This window comes from Panthera tigris, chromosome B1, assembly GCF_018350195.1.
Source record: "Panthera tigris isolate Pti1 chromosome B1, P.tigris_Pti1_mat1.1, whole genome shotgun sequence".
NCBI lineage: Eukaryota > Metazoa > Chordata > Mammalia > Carnivora > Felidae > Panthera > Panthera tigris.
In genome coordinates, this window is record NC_056663.1 from 163,290,505 (window position 1) to 163,306,620 (window position 16,116).

The 16,116-nt window shown below is 37.1% G+C and overlaps 1 protein-coding gene and 1 pseudogene across 5 annotated transcripts in view; one reads left to right on the top strand and one right to left on the bottom strand.

Moving 5' to 3' along the window:
- Positions 1-16,116, top strand: part of FRYL (FRY like transcription coactivator) — a 265,419-nt gene that overhangs the window by 48,308 nt on the left and 200,995 nt on the right. The gene's annotated exons all lie outside the window — the stretch shown is intronic.
- LOC122238043 lies at positions 419-2,946 on the bottom strand (annotated as a pseudogene).

The window sequence follows — 16,116 nt, forward strand, 5'->3', positions numbered from 1 at the left end:
TATAGCTACCCTGGCTTTCTTTTCGTTTCCATATGGAATATCTTTTTCTATCCCATCACTTTCAGTCTGTGTATGTTCTTAAGTCTAAAGGAGTCTCTTGTGGGCAGCATATAGATTTTGTTTTTTAGTCCATTTAGCCACTCTGTCTTTTGATTGTAGTATTTAGTCCATTTACAGTTAAAGTATAATTATTGATAGGTATGTACTCATTGCCATGTTGTTAGTTGTTTTCTGGCTGGTTTTTGTTCCTCTTTGTTCCTTTCTTCTCTTGCTCTCTCCCTTTGTGGTTTGCTGACATTCTTTAGTGGTATGCTTATGCTCCTTTATCTTTTGTGTATTTACTACCGGTTTTGTTTTGTAGTTAAGTTTAACTGTAACTATAACAAGTTATATGCATAACGGTCTATTTTAGGTTGATAAAATACTTGTCAACTTAAGTTTGATTGCATTCTAAAGCTCAACATTGTTACTCCTCCCTTGCGTGTTTTTGATGTCACATTTTTCATCTTTTTTTCTTTTTCCCCTTTCTCTTTTAATCTTCTCCCTGCTTCAACTCTCAAAAAAAGTACCCAGAGATTAAGTGCAAGGAAACTCAAAGAACCAAGGTAAGCCAGCCCAAGATTAGCAGGCTCCCTCGCACAGGGGCCAAAGTCTGGGCCAGAGCCTGGAAGTAAAAGCTGGTGCAGAATAAAGTGGTTCTAGAGGCTAGGAGTAAATGGGGTACCCCCAGCAGGGCCAGGCTGTGTAAGAAGTGGTGTTTGTTGGCTTTGTCTAAGAGCTCCTTCCCAGAGGCATCCGGAAACTGGGCACTGGGCACCCCATAGAAGGCCAAGACTAAGGCCCTGGCTCTAGAGAAGGCATCCAAACAGGGGAAAGCAGCCCATGGCAGTAAACGGTCTTGCACTGGACAGACCTACGTCTTTTTATCTTGTGTGTGCCTTATCTAAGTTATCCCTTAACTAGTTACTATAATCATAGTTATTTTTACTGCTTTTGTCCTTTTAACCTTAATAAGTGCTGAATCCATTATTTTCATTATTATTATATTTATCCTTCCAGTGAGATTTACTCTTTGATATGTGTTCCTGTTACTGACTAGCACTTTCTTTTCAGCTTGAAGAGGTCATTTTAACATTTCTTGTAAGTTTGATTTAGTGGCGATAAACTCCTTTGGCTTTTGCTCATCTGGAAAAGTCTCTGCAATCCTGAGTAACTTTGCTTGGTTGGAAGTTTTCTTCTTTCAGCATTTTAAATACATGTGTCACTCCCTTCTGGCCTGCAAATGGTCTGCTGAAAAATGTATTTATAGTCTTTTGGGGGGGTTCCCTTTTAGATAACAAGTTATTTTTCTCTTGCTGCTTTTAGGGTCTCTTTGAGTTAATCTCATAGGAATCTCCCTGGGCCTCCTGGATCTGGATGTCTGTTTTCTTCTCCAGGTTAGGGATGTTTTAAGCCATTCTTTTTTCAAATAAGATTTCTGTGCCTTTCTTTCTCTTCTGGGAGCCCTGTGATAAGAATGTTAGTCCATTTGATGTAGTCCCATAAGTCCCTTAAGCTATGTTTTCTTTCTTTTTTTTTTCTTCATTATTTTTCTAGTATTTCATTTCTTTTTCTTGCTGCTCTGATTGGGAGAGTTCCACTGCCTTGTCTTTGAGTTCACTTATCCTTTCTTCTGTGTCATGTAGTCTGCTGGTGAACACTTCTAGTGTATTTTTCAGTTCAGTCATTGTGTTCATCAGCTCTGTAACTTGTGTTTAGTACTTCTGCATATTTTCCATCTCTTTGTTGGAGTTCTGTGTTTATTCATTCTTTTCCCCATTTTCTCCCCAGTGTGGTGAGCATCTTTATGACCATTACTTTAGAACTCTTTATCAGGTAGATTACTTACCTCTCTTATCATTAAGGTTTTTTCCTGAGGTTTTTTTCTAAGAGCTAGATCGAGGCTCTGTTCCATCTGGTGAAAGTTCTCCAGGATCCCCATGAGGTCTGCAAAGCTGCTGGCCGTGGACAGAGAGACACAGTCATCCTCTTCAGACGAGCTGTGGGTTGCTTTGTGTTGTGGTTTACAGCCTTCGGGGCTGGCAGAACAGAGCAGGGGGGGCTAATGGTAGCTCAGGGGCCTCTACCTTGGTCTGCTTGGTGATGCCACTAATGGCAAAGGAAGTTGTACAGTGGAGTGAGGATCCAAAACCAGGTAAGGGAGGAGAGACATTTGAACTTCCTGGAGATAAGAAATCTGTTGTTAATGAAACCGAAGGTGTATCAGATGCCGCTATCTTGGCAATCTGGCCGTGCAGGTAGTTCAGCTCATCCTGCAGCACTACGGTGCGACTTCGGGCTGGCAGTGCTGGAATGGTCAGAAAGATGGTCACCTTGGACCCACGCAGGTTGGGCACTGAGGCATTGCGCTGTGTGACAGTTAGAGGGCTAGGCTTCCAGGTGTGCCTCAGGAGCCATGCGTCACTCCTGACCCGGACACATATCTCCTCTTCATCACAGCATTCCAGGCAGTGTCGGCCAGAGCAGGGATGGGGGGCTCATCCTTTAGACACAGGTCAGACATGTTGGGTATGGGGTTTCAAAGGATGCCCAGGGACATGGCTTCAGGGGGCAGGTTGGTCCCAGTTTTTCTCACTACACTTTGAGTAGCCCCATGTGGCTTGTTTTGCCAGATTGGGATGGTCACATTGGCTTCCATTCCTGATATTTCAACTGGCTCCTGCACTTGAAGAGCGAGGTAGCTACTGGGCAGCTCTAGGGACTAGGGGAGGCTGGAGGCATGACTCCTTCATATCAGGTACTCTTCCTAACGCCCCTTCCTATCACAGTGGGCTGCCCCCCCCCCATGTTTTTTTTGGTTTTGTTTTTACTTTTGGTAAGGCAAATTTATTCTTTATGGAATTAACACACAGTTTACCTTAACTGTGTTTAAATCTTGTTTTGAGAGGTCTCTAGCTTTTGTTCTGAAAAAATATATTGAAATCATAATTGCATTTTAATTTGAGAAGTTTGTTTCATAGAATTCCACATAACAGCTTATTTTAAAATAGAAGAAAACCCAGGTGAACAGTGTTTCGCCATTCATTTAGTAGCTTCGTCAGTTTCCATAGCTGCAAAGTTGAACGTTTATAGAAATGGGTTTCTTTGGGTTAAAATGGTGATGCGTGTAAAGCACCTAACCTACTTCCTTGTGCATAGTAGGCCCTCAGTAATTAGTGGTTGTTATTGTTATTATTGGCTAATTAATTAATTTGGATTTCTAGGGCACATTTCTTTGGGCACAGCAAACCAGAACTGAATTTTTCCCTTTTGTATTTGTAATTTATTTAGACTGACTTCACCGCTGTAAAGAATAAAGCCTATTGGTGGAGTGGGGTGGGGCTTTTTGACTTTTGTGTGCAAGTCCTTGTAGAGTTACTGGATGTACTGGAATGTGAAGGATTAAGCTTTGTGGCATGTTCTATATGGTCATCCTTAGTGACCAAACTCATTTGGAATGTTGTTTTGTTACTAACTTTGAAATGTGTTATTTTCCATACAGAGGATTTTGATCTGAATACATTGCTTATTATCTTTTATAAATTTCTAGAGCGAGAGGAACTGTCAATCAGTGTAAACCTTACCCTACACAGTGCTTCCTTTCATAAACATGGGGAGGAGGCATTCCCGAGATAACCATTTCTGGGATAAAGCCAGGCACCATTGTGTAACTAGGACGATACGGGATAGCACCCAACTTTGGGGCCTGTCACACTGGGAAGTTACAGCTCACAGGCCTGCAGTGAAATAGTCATGTTTATTGAGCCTTAATTTTTTTATTTTTTTAAATCAGTGGTTAGCCAGGTCCTCAAATAGAGGCACAAAACCATTCATATCTTTGTAGATTGTCGATTCAGTGAATCTTCTGGCAACAGAGGTTGTGAGCCCCACTTACCTGGTGAGGTCGCCCCTGTCTCCTCTTCCACTTAAACTTGATGACTGTTTCTACCTGATTGTAGCTTGAACACATTTAGGTGGCTTTCTTTCTTTCTTTCAAAAAAATTTTTTTTAAAACATTTATTCATTTTTGAGAGGGAGAGAGAAAGGATGCTAGCAGGGGAGGGGCAGAGAGAGAGGGAGACACAGAATCTGAAGCAGGCTCCAGGCTCTGAGCTGTTAGCACAGAGCCCGACGTGGACTCGAACTCTAGAACTGTGAGATCATGACCTGAGCTGAAGGTGGCGCTTAACCGACTGAACCACCCAGGCGCCCCTAGGTAGCTTTTCTTAAAGCACTGAAACTTGTCATCACATGTATCTCTCTTCTGGCTGGTCTGTAAGCTCCTGGACGGTGGTGGTTGTGTCGGTATCACTTAGTGCAGATTCTGGAAGCTCAGAGTTGACCATTAGTCACTGTTAAGTTCATGTCTCCCTCTGGCTAATGGAAACTCCTCAACATTAACTGGTCCAATAAATATCATTCGATATTGCCTCTAACAATTCTTTAATGAAAACCTGTAGAGAAGCTAATCCCCATCCTGTATCCTGTACTACTCCCATTATACCTATTTTTCTTTTTTTCTCCTCTGCAAATACACATTCTCTATTTCATTTAGGAAATTCAAATCCTTTGTCCTTTAGGACATTGCAAATCCTTCTCCATGAAGGTTTTTCAACATATGTTTAATTTTAGTTGTAATTAAAATTTAGAAATCTGGGAAAAGGTGAGAAATGCGAACCAGAACTGGAAATTTGGAATTGCTCCTTAAAATACATTATTCTTTTAGTAATGAAAATATATTTGTAAACATTTTCCTCATTTAAGAATCGGAAATTGTGGGGCACCTGGGTGTCTCAGTCAGTTAAGCATCCGACTTTGGCTCAAGTCACGATCTCGCAGTTTGTGGTTCTGAGCCCTTCGTCGGACTCTGTGCTGACAGCTCAGAGCCTGGAGCCTCCTTCAGATTCTGTGTCTCCTTCTCTCTCTGCCCCTGCCCTGCTTGTGCATGCATTCTTTATTTCTCTCTCAAAAATAAATAAAACGTTAAGAAAAAAAGAATCAGAAATTGTGTTAATTTTGGCTAAATTCTCTTATTTTAGGTAAATCATATGGAAAGAAAGTGAGTTGTGTTACAATTTTAAGGTTATCATGAGAAAGGGTCCTTTATTGCATCACATGGCATTTTATAATATATAAAAGGTATAAAGATTGGCTTTATTGCCTTTATTTATAAAAGGTTTTACTGGGATTTAGAATTGGAAGTCTTTTATGTAGACTCTTTTTTTTTTTACCCCCCCCACTTCAATTAAACTGTAATAATTTATTGAAAGTTAGTATATATAGGAAGAAACTTTGATATCATTGAAATTTATTTTGGAGAAAATATTCCTTCTAAGACAAAGGCAGAGGAGACCATTTGAGCCAACAACTGGTGAACCTTGGAGTACTATAAATCATGGTTGAATTATGAAAGTTGTATATTGTCCAGTCCTCTGCTGTTCTTTTTTGTATGTACTAGGACTATGTTTTGCTCATTTCCTTGCTAATTAATAATGTGTCATGAAGCAGGTAGAGAAACAAAGGTAAGATTGAAACTAAAAGTTAGTGTTTAATTTGATTCTGCGTTTTAGAATAGTTTTACAGTGAATTGTTTTTATACATTTATGGACAACATGACAAGATTAGTATTTGCTTTGTGACATAGATATTCTGTATACATATACATAATAAATACACAGTGTATATTTTAACATTTTTATGCTTCTGAGTTTCCAAATAATATACATTAGCACTGAGTTTTACATTTAATAGTGTGCAGAAAACCTATATTTAATGGCAGAAACCTTTGCATTTATGCTTAGTTTGCATATTATTAGTTGAATTTAATCTTTATTTAATGCTTCAGTATTTTTTGGAAGCCAGTTTGCTAGGTGCTGTTGGAGATGTAATGATGATTCTTACCCTTTAGGGACTCCTACTCTCAGAGCCAACTCTTAGAACCACAGAATTTTAGAACAGGAAGAACTTTAAGAGATTCTCTTCTCTTGGATGTTGTGTGTGCATGTGCATATTCAGCCCTCTTCAGTGTCTTCTGCCCCCTTCCTCCCCATCTTCCCAGACATGGAATAATGTCCGTTTCTGTGCAGGGGAGAGAGGAGTTGAAGCAGGCAAGTGATTGGCTGGCATGGAATGTGTAGCTTTTCGAGTACTCTCTCCCACCACCTTTGCTGGTAAGCAGTAGGAGATGCAGGCCATTTTTTTTTTTTTTAAGTCCAGGGATTTAAAACTATGAATTCCAGAAATTGTTTTAGTGGGTAGTGACTAGAATATAGCACTTTTTAAAAATAGCTTGGAAATTTACCAAAGTGTATTGCGGATTATTATTTCAAGTATATCATGTGGGTGTGTGTATACACACACACACACACACACACACACACACACACACACACATACTGGGTTGTTATATAAAATGTATTATAAGTACATTTATATACAATGTATTTTTTTTATTGCAACAAAGAGTTTGGAAACACTCTCTAATCTGTCCATTTCACCCTTGTTTTAAACCTGGGGAGCAGCCATTGATATGCTTATCCCTAGATAGGTGACTTACTCCTTATACAGTGCTCTCCTATTATCATGACCTCCTTCAAGGTAAACTGTTTGCTACACAGGTAGAAATATACACAGGTGGGATTTTGCCACAGTTCATCTGAATAAAAGATATGCAGTGAGGTAGTTTTTTTTAAATTACACTGCCTCTGGGTACAAAAAAACCCCACTTTGGTGGATCTGTTAATCTGTAAATTTTGTTTTATGATGGGCCCAACTTAGTACCAAGATGTGATTTAAGCACCAAGAGAATTTGGATTATTTAATACTAGTACATAATAAAACTACTTATCAAATATTCATGTGGGCACATACAGAGGCATAATTGTATTCTTGTAATGCACAATATAAATACTAATATTGTTTTGGAGAATCAGCATGGTATGCTGAAGCCATGGTTTGGAAAAAGGCATTGTAGTATGTTTTTATCTGTGGGAATTACTGGCAAGTATAATTGAGAGATTCTAAATACTGTATTTGTTTACTTCCCTTTTGAATTCGGCTTCAATAATTTTCGTCTTGCTTTTTTTAAAATAACCATTGGATTATTCTGTAAGACCCAGGGTACAAGCTAAACTACGATTGTTTTATTGATTTTATATCTTTTAAAGATTTAAAGTTTCCTCCCACCAAAAATAGTTTAAAAAAATATTTAAACAGAGAATAGTGGAATGAATGTTCATGTGCCCATTCCTCAGCCTCAACATTTATCAACTCTTTGTTATCTCTACCCACTCCCTTTCTCCATCCAGTTCCCAGTTATTTTGATGCAATCCCTTGGTCATGAAACATCATCTGTAAATATTTCAGGATGTATTTCTGAAAGACAGACTTTCATTTCTAGACTTATACAGTAGAATCCTCACCTGTTGGGGAATTTACTAAAGTTCTAAACACTCAAATTGTGTTTGGGATATTAGAGTGATATAAAGGAAAAGTGAGATCCTATAAATGGGCTAAATGGAAAAAGCGAAATACCTGATGAGCAGATGTACCAAAAAACAATAGAGGGGTGACAATGAAAAAACCCTTCAATAGCTTTTAAATGCCCATGTGGAAAAAAGACGGATGAGCATTTTAAAAACAAGTTTCTTTATTTTGAGAGAGAGAGTGAGTGAGCATAAGCAGGGGAGGGACAGAGAGAGAATCCCAAACTGGCTCCACGCTGTCAGTGCAGAGCCCAATGCAGGGCTTGATCTCATGAACTGTGAGATCATGATGTGAGCTGAAATCAAGAATCAGATGTGTAACCAACTGAGCCTGCCAGGCGCTCCAGCTTTTTTGAACACCTAGTGTGTGTCTACATTCTGTACAGGTCAGTGGGGGAATGAAGCCAAGTGTATTTCATACTATCTGAGATAGAAATTCTGCCAATACCATACTGTCTTGATGCTTACAGCTTTGTAGTAGAGGTATTGGCACAAAAACAGACACATAGACCAATGGAATAGAATAGAGATCCCAGAATTAGACCCACAAAAGTATGGCCAACTAATCTTTGACAAAGCAGGAAAGAGTATCCAATGGAAAAAAAGACAGTCTCTTTAGCAAGTGGTGTTGGGAGAACTGGAGAGCAACATGCAGAAGAATGAAACTAGACCACTTTCTTATACCATTGACAAAAATAAACTCAAAATGGATAAAGGACCTGAATGTGAGACAGGAAACCATCAAAACCCTAGAGGAGAAAGCAGGAAAAAAACCTCTCTGACCTCAGCCACAGCAATTTCTTACTTGACACATCTCCAAAGCAAGGGAATTAAAAGCAAAAATGAACTACTGGGACCTCTTCAAGATAAAAAGCTTCTGCACTGCCAAGGAAACAATCAACAAAACTAAAAGGCAACCAACGGAATGGGAAAAGATATCTGCAAATGCCATATTGGACAAAGGGCTAGTATCCAAAATCTATAAAGAACTCACCAAACTCCACATCTGAAAAACAAATAATCCAGTGAAGAAATGGGCAGAAGAATAGACACTTCATGAATTGGCACTTTTCCAAAGAAGATATCCAGATGCCCAACAGACACTTCTCAACGTCACTCCTCATCAGGGAAATACAAATCAAAACCACACTGAGATACCACCTCAGTCTGGTCAGAGTGGCTAAAATGAACAAATCAGGGACTATAGATGCTGGCGAGGATGTGGAGAAACGGGAACCCTCTTGCACTGTTGGTGGGAATGCAAACTGGTGCAGCCACTCTGGAAAACAGTGTGGAGGTTCCTCAAAAAGTTAAAAATAGATCTACCCTATGATCAAGCAGTAGCACTTCTAGGAATTTACCCAAGGGATACAGGAGTACTGATGCATAGGGGCACCTGTACCCCAATGTTTATAGCAGCACTTTCAACAATAGCCAAATTATGCAAAGAGCCTAAATGCCCATCAACTGATGAATGGATAAAGAAATTGTGGTTTATATACACAATGGAATACTACATGGCAATGAGAAAGAATGAAATATGGCCTTTTGTAGCAACGTGGATGGAACTGGAGAGTGTTATGCTAAGTGAAATAAGTCATACAGGGAAAGACAGATACCATATGGTTTCACTCTTATGTGGATCCTGAGAAACTTAACAGAAGACCATGGGGGAGGGGATGGGGGAAAAAGTTACAGAGAGGGAGGGAGGCAAACCGTAAGAGACTGTTAAATACTGAGAACAAACTGAGGGTCGATGGGGGGTGGAGGAGGGGAAAGTGGGTGATGGGCATTGAGGAGGGCACCTGTTGGGATGAGCACTGTGTGTTGAATGGAAACCAATTTGACAATAAATTACATTTAATATAAAAAAAGAGAAATTGTTTCTAGATTCTTTCTTGAGGGAAATTAAAAGATGTGTACAATGACTGCCAATTAAGATATTTACTGCAATATTATTTATAGCAGTGAAGAACCTCACTCAATAATAGTGAAATGATTAAATGCACATAATATATTTACAAAATAGTATAATATTTTGTAATCACTAGAAATGATACAGTGTGACACCGATTTTATAAAACATCTAGGGCATATTGAAAGACCTGAAGGAAATTAACCCACATACTAACATGAATTAGTAGTGGCTATTTCTTAGGTGTTAGAATTATCAGTGATTTTTATTTCTTCATTACTTTTTTTTGAAGTTTTGCACATCTGTCAGTGTATACAAGTTAATAAATAATAAACATTTATTGAATACTTTGTGTCAATCACTCAACATTTTTCAACTTTTTTTAAAGGTTTATTTTTTTTAAATGTTTTTTTTTTGTTTGTTTTTTTGAGGGAGAGAGAAAGAGTGTGCTAGTGGGCGAGAGGGGCAGAGAAAGAGCGAGTGAGAATCTTAAGCAGGCTTCAGGCTCAGCACAGAGCCCGATGTGGGGCTCAATCCTTACAACTGTGAGATTATGATCTGAGCTGAAATCAAGAGTCAGATGCTTAACCAACTGAGCCACTCAGGTACCCCAAACATTTTTCATCTTTTATATTTAATTCTCCTAATAACCATAAGAGGTTTTATTATCCTTATTTTGTAGATGAGGCAATGAAAGCATGGAGAGATTGAGTACCTTGACAATTTGATTCTATCCTTCTACATTTACTCTTTGCTCTTTTTTTAAATTTATTTTTTATAGTAATTTCTACACCCACCATGGGGCTTGACTCACAACCCCGATGATTGTTTTCGACTTGTGCTTTGTTTTGTCCCTGTCTCCAGCATTCTGCTCATAGAAATAATGGTACAGTGAACATCTTTGCAAATAAATCTGTGTGTGCATTTCTGATTATCTTCCTAGAAAAACAGGGTCATAAAATTACTGGATCAAAGAATATAAAACATTTTAAAGGCTTCTGATGCAAATTGTGAGATTGCATATGACAAATGATCATTTCTCCTTAAACTTAAGATGTTTTGGGGCTATCAATTTGGGAGAAATAGGTCATCTAATCATCAAGGGGGATTTTTGCTTTCATCATTGTTCTTCTAAAAGACCTCTTTAAGCCTGCTGGAGAGACCGTAAGCAGAAAAAAATAGGAGAGACAAACGGGAGTTTAAATTGTGGCCATATACTTTTATGACCTTGTGGCCATTTACTTTTTCATTTTTCTGAATAACTTAAAACTTGGATTAGCCCAGCAACCTTTTTATTGCAAATTGTTTTATCAAAATGTACAAAATATTTGTACTAAATTTGCATGTAATTTCTTTGATATTTTACCTGATAGGGCCTCAGGATCATAATTAGTTGAAATTTCCGTTGTGTAATTTCAAAAATAATAGATATAAAAGGTACAACACATTGATTAGAGGCTGTAATGGCCCTAGAAACTGTTATTTTTAAATAAAAAAGACTTTCTCCTCTGTTTTCTGTCCCTCCCCCCCATTTTTTTTTCCCTAAGGAATCACTCTCTTTTTGTGACAAGCAAAATCCAAAATTTTTGGTTAATTAGCTGACGGTTTCTGTTAAGTGATTAAGGTTTTATTGTCATTCTCTTGAGCATATCTTCTTCCAAAGATGCTGTAGGTGACTTTGATTCAAAGACTAACAGAAGATCTGTGCAGGAGGAGGGAGATTTTAACTTAAGGGGATCTAGAGAATAATTAATGAAATCAGAAAATTTCTCTGGTGAAGTTACTGAAGACATTAGGGTTGAGTTTTCTAGAAAGATAAAGGGTAATCTGGCAGCCTGAAAATTTGTGAGAGGTATAATTGGAATAAATAAAAAACATTACATTGAAATTTGAAGGCCGTAAATATTTTCAAGGAGAAAAAGTACTATTTTTTACTCTGAATAGTAAAATTATGAAACTACCATAAACGGCAGGTAGAAAATAAACACGAGGAGGATTTTTATCAGGGCTTCTTAACCCATGAGAAACAATTGGATGAGAAAGGTTCATATGTTGCAAAATCAGATATATATGAGCATTTAGAAGGAGAGGCCTCCCTCCAGTAGTTCTTCCAGATTCTCAAAGGAACGATTCCAAAAAAACTCAAGCTCCTATCAGAGTGTAAACGTGACAGGAGGTCAGGAATTTTTGTCTGTTTTATTCACTCCTTTGTCCCTGGTTCCTGGCATGTAGGTCTGCCCAATCGATATTTGTTCAATGTACAATTTCTGTACATTCCTGCATGGCATAGTTACAACAAGAGATTTGTAGAAGTTAGAGATTGGAATATATTCCGGATTTAGTGAGATTGATTTTACTGGTCTGCTTCTACATTTATTTAAAGTTTTTGTTTTGGTGTTTAAATCTAGATGAGTAGGGAGAACATTCGTGTGATAATTTGGCGATTGTATTCCTTCTTTTTTTCTATGCCAACATGGAAATGTAATAGGAAAGTTATTCTAAACCATACATATTCATTCATCAGTATATTAGAAAATGTGCTCTGATGCTATTTTCATTCATTCATGAATGAGACCTTTGTACAAAACTTCCCCTTAAATTTTTGAATGGAAGATTTTGCTAATTGTTTTCATTAGATCAACTAGTATGATACTGGCTAAAAATGTAAAATCAACAAGATGTTGACAAATTTACCTGCAGAGAACGTTGCTTCATCAGCAAGAAATGTATGCAGTGAAGCTTTATTTTACCTCACTATCATTATACAGCATTTTTTTTTAGCAGGTGATATAGTGTAATCTGTGATTACATTAGTCAGCGTAATAAGTTTCTGTACTCTTTAAAATTGAAATTTGGGAGAAGGTTAAAAAGAATGACAGAAGGGTAAAATGCAAACCTGTTTTAAAAATTGTAAAAATGAGAACATTTCTAAGATAAGAGAAAAAGTGAATTTCTAAAAATTGAACTGTGACGGGAACTGTAGATTTTATGAACCATCAGTTTTCTTTGTTAAAGGGATGATTGTAAGTTCTTTATATTAGTGATTTTTACCAGTCAGACATGAAAGATATCTGAGTAACTGTTGCCTGTATTTGATTATATGTGAGTAGATTTTTCGTACTTCATAAGATCTCTGCCAGATTTAAAAAATTACTGGATTTTTATATTTTCCATAATTATTTTTGCTACTGTGAATAGGAGCTGTGATTATTCTAAATTTATTTGAAAATGATCGCATCCTTATTCTAAAAGGCTGTCAGAACATTTGGATCATTTTGGTCTTTTGCAGCATTTAAAGAGGCCTTGTGAGATTCCCAGAATAATTTTAATAGAAGGGCAGGAATGTGCCCTCATAGATTCCATATCTTGCAGTCTGGTTCCTTTCTTTAGTTGAAATCTGATGAGTTTCTAGTCACTACACATTCTAGTATTCAAGTCCAGTTGGGCCTTGAACAGCACAGGTTTCAACTGTGCTGGTCTACTTGTATGTGGATTTTTGTGGATAAAGGCAGTCCAGTACAGTTAATGTATTTTCTCTTATGACTTTCTTAACATTTTTCCCCTTATTGTAAGAATACAGTATATAATACATGCAACATACAAAATAATGTGTTAATCAACTGTGTTATCAGTTAGGCTTCCAGTTAACAGCAGGCTATTAGTATTTAAATTTTGGGGGAATCCAATTATACGGTTTTTGACTGTGCAGGGATCAGCACCCTTAACCCTTATATTGTTCAAGAGTCAACTGTGTAAAATACATCCTGAAGTCAAATTTAGTGTTGAGTTGGCATCTTGGAAATAACTTAGGCTGATCTTTTTACCCAGTGGGATAACCCTTTTTATAGCATTTTCTAACAACCTTTGCCTTAAAAACAGTGAGCCGGGACTTCATTTCTTTATGAAGCAGCCTTGTCACCAATTATGTAATAATTATTCTGCGTGTGGAGTTCAAATCTACTTTGTGCTAGCCACCATAACTGTCTTACTCTCCTTTTCAGATTAGGAGGTATACAGACAAATACTGAGAATATCATCATGAACATCACTGAGATTCATTTACTCTTAGTTTTTTTGCTCTGTTTGCTTGAGATTATTATTTTCTCTATCAAAGAAAGACCTATACTTCAAGGGTCTTGAATTAAGATATAATTAAGATACACTCAACTTGTAGATTTCTGTTCTTTATAATTCTAGTAATTCTGTTCAGAAAGGAAGTGAGGTTAATGTGCCATCTGAACCCCGATTCAACTTTCTCTTTTACTTTTGGACTGAAGGGAAATAAGGCTGTCCTTGGAGGACCTCATTTGACCTGAGATCCTCCCAAGCACCCGAGCTGGGCCATTGTTCTCTTTATTTATTGCACATGGAAGCTTCTAGATAATTTTTCTTGCTGCAGGTTTAAAGCCTTGCCCCTTCAAAGCTTGTGCTATTTGGCTATTTATAGTCTCTTCAGTGTTGTTAAATACCAACTGACCTCCCCAAGTCACTCTTGTTTATATGACTTTTTTCTTTTAGAATAAGAAACTATAGCATTGATTACGTGTATACCCTGACCACAGTTACCTAACCTGTTTGACCTGAACCATGTGAAAAGTAGTAATATCAAAGTAGTAATAGAAAGTACTCTTTTTGTAGAGGAAATACTCCTTACATTAATCAAGTGAAATGAAAATTAAAACGAGTCCCATGTTAAGTAATATATATGGAAACAAAATGGAAAAAACAATTGACATGCAGAAAGAAACCCCAAACCAAAACAAAAACAATAAAAACCACCCCTGCTAAAAATGATTATAACCCATAAAGAAGGTCAAGGAGGTATAAACCAACTATTTCCGAGGGTAACCAAAGTGAAAGTTGGAAATAGGAAGGTTATGTATCTATTAAGGAGGTATTGGAAATCCTAGATGGACATCGGGAAGTCTTAAAATGACACAGTGCCCTGACAGCGTGGTTACAAGAGAAAACATATTTTTATAAAAAGCTTGGCTTAAGCTCTTGCTATGTCTGAACAAGAGGCTCATTCAAAAGTGAAGCAAAACGAAAGACCTGGGCATGCTGGTACAAATCAGACCTCTTTGAAGTAGTTGTAGTATTCCTGAAACTGATTTGTACTCCAGTGGTAACTGGTTTAGTGATTTGTCCTAGAAGATGAAGTGAAAGTTTAAATTTCATTAAACATGGACTATTGCATGACTGTACTTCCCACTATGGACAGAAAAGATCTGTTGCAAATAATGTTGCAAATAAAAGCTTTATTTGCTTTGAGGGAGAAATGATTCCATGAACCTAAGATGATGATACTTTAGTATCAAGAATTTTGGCAGAGTTGTAGATATCATTTTGTTAACAGGTTAGGAAATATTGGGTGGGGCAGTCAAAAATTCGAGTTAAGTTCACGGGTGCCTGGGTGGCTCAGTCGGTTGGGTGTCCAACTCTTGATCTCAGCTCAGGTCATGATCTCACGGTTCTGTGGGCTCGAGCCCCACCATTGGGCTCTGAGCTGATGGCACAGAGCATGCTTGGGATTCTGTCTCTCACCCTCTATCTCTCGTTCTCAAAACCAAACCCGCTCACTCTCTCTCGCGCTCAAAAACAAACATTAAAAAAATCTTTAAAAATATTTCTAGTGTGTCTGAATGATATTGGTTATGAATAGGTGCAGATAAATTAGTGTTTTATTCATATTTACCAGTTTTTTTGGCTTCACAGATTTGGTTTTAGTCATGATTTAGTTGATTATGCCTGTGAACAAATGGAATATCGTATTTCTAACTTGGCTAAAGGAATTTTAAATTAAGGTTAAGTACAAAAATAATATTTTAGAGAGTAGTTAGTCTCTTCTCTTGGGTTGAGGATTAAATTCACTAAATAGAGAATAGTAAGAAACCAGTTATAATTTAAAATGAAGGTGAGTTTGAGTTTTCAATGCCAGAGTTAAAAATGTAGCCTATTTACTGAAAAATGCCACTACTGAATGTGTACAATTACATGAGTTCTTATGTATAGTAAAATGACCACTCCCTGCTTAGTAACCATCACATTATTAGAGGTGTGGTATAATAATTCACAATCCATGTCTCCCTCAGTTAATATAATTGGACTTTGAAGAATATGTATCTCAAACCTTCTCTGTAGATGAGGTAAATATTAGGCCTTGTAGATATATGAACTATTTTGCCAACTATTTATTTTAGCAAATAAAATAAAAATATATTAAATGTATTATTGCTTAATGAAGGTATTGACATGTTAGTTCAGTCATTGACATTAGTAAAAGCATTACGTGTCACTGCAAAGAGAACAAAGGGAGTGGGAAACTGTAGATTAAAAGGGATTTAATTGACCCAGTAACAGTTGCCTGTATGGATTTTGTTTAGATCTGGATTAGAACAGACTTTAAAAAAAAGAAAACACTTATGAGACAGTTGAGGAAATTTGAGCATTGATTTGGCATTTGATGTTATGAAGAAATTATTATTAATTTACTGTAGATATTATAATGATATTGGCTTATGCTTCAAAAGCAAATCTTTATCTTTTTTTATATTTATTTATTTATTTTTATAATTTTTAAATTTTAAAAATTTACTTCCAAGTTAGTTAGCAGATAATATAATAATGATTTTGGGAGTAGAATCCAGTGATTCATCCCCTACATACCCAGTGCCCATC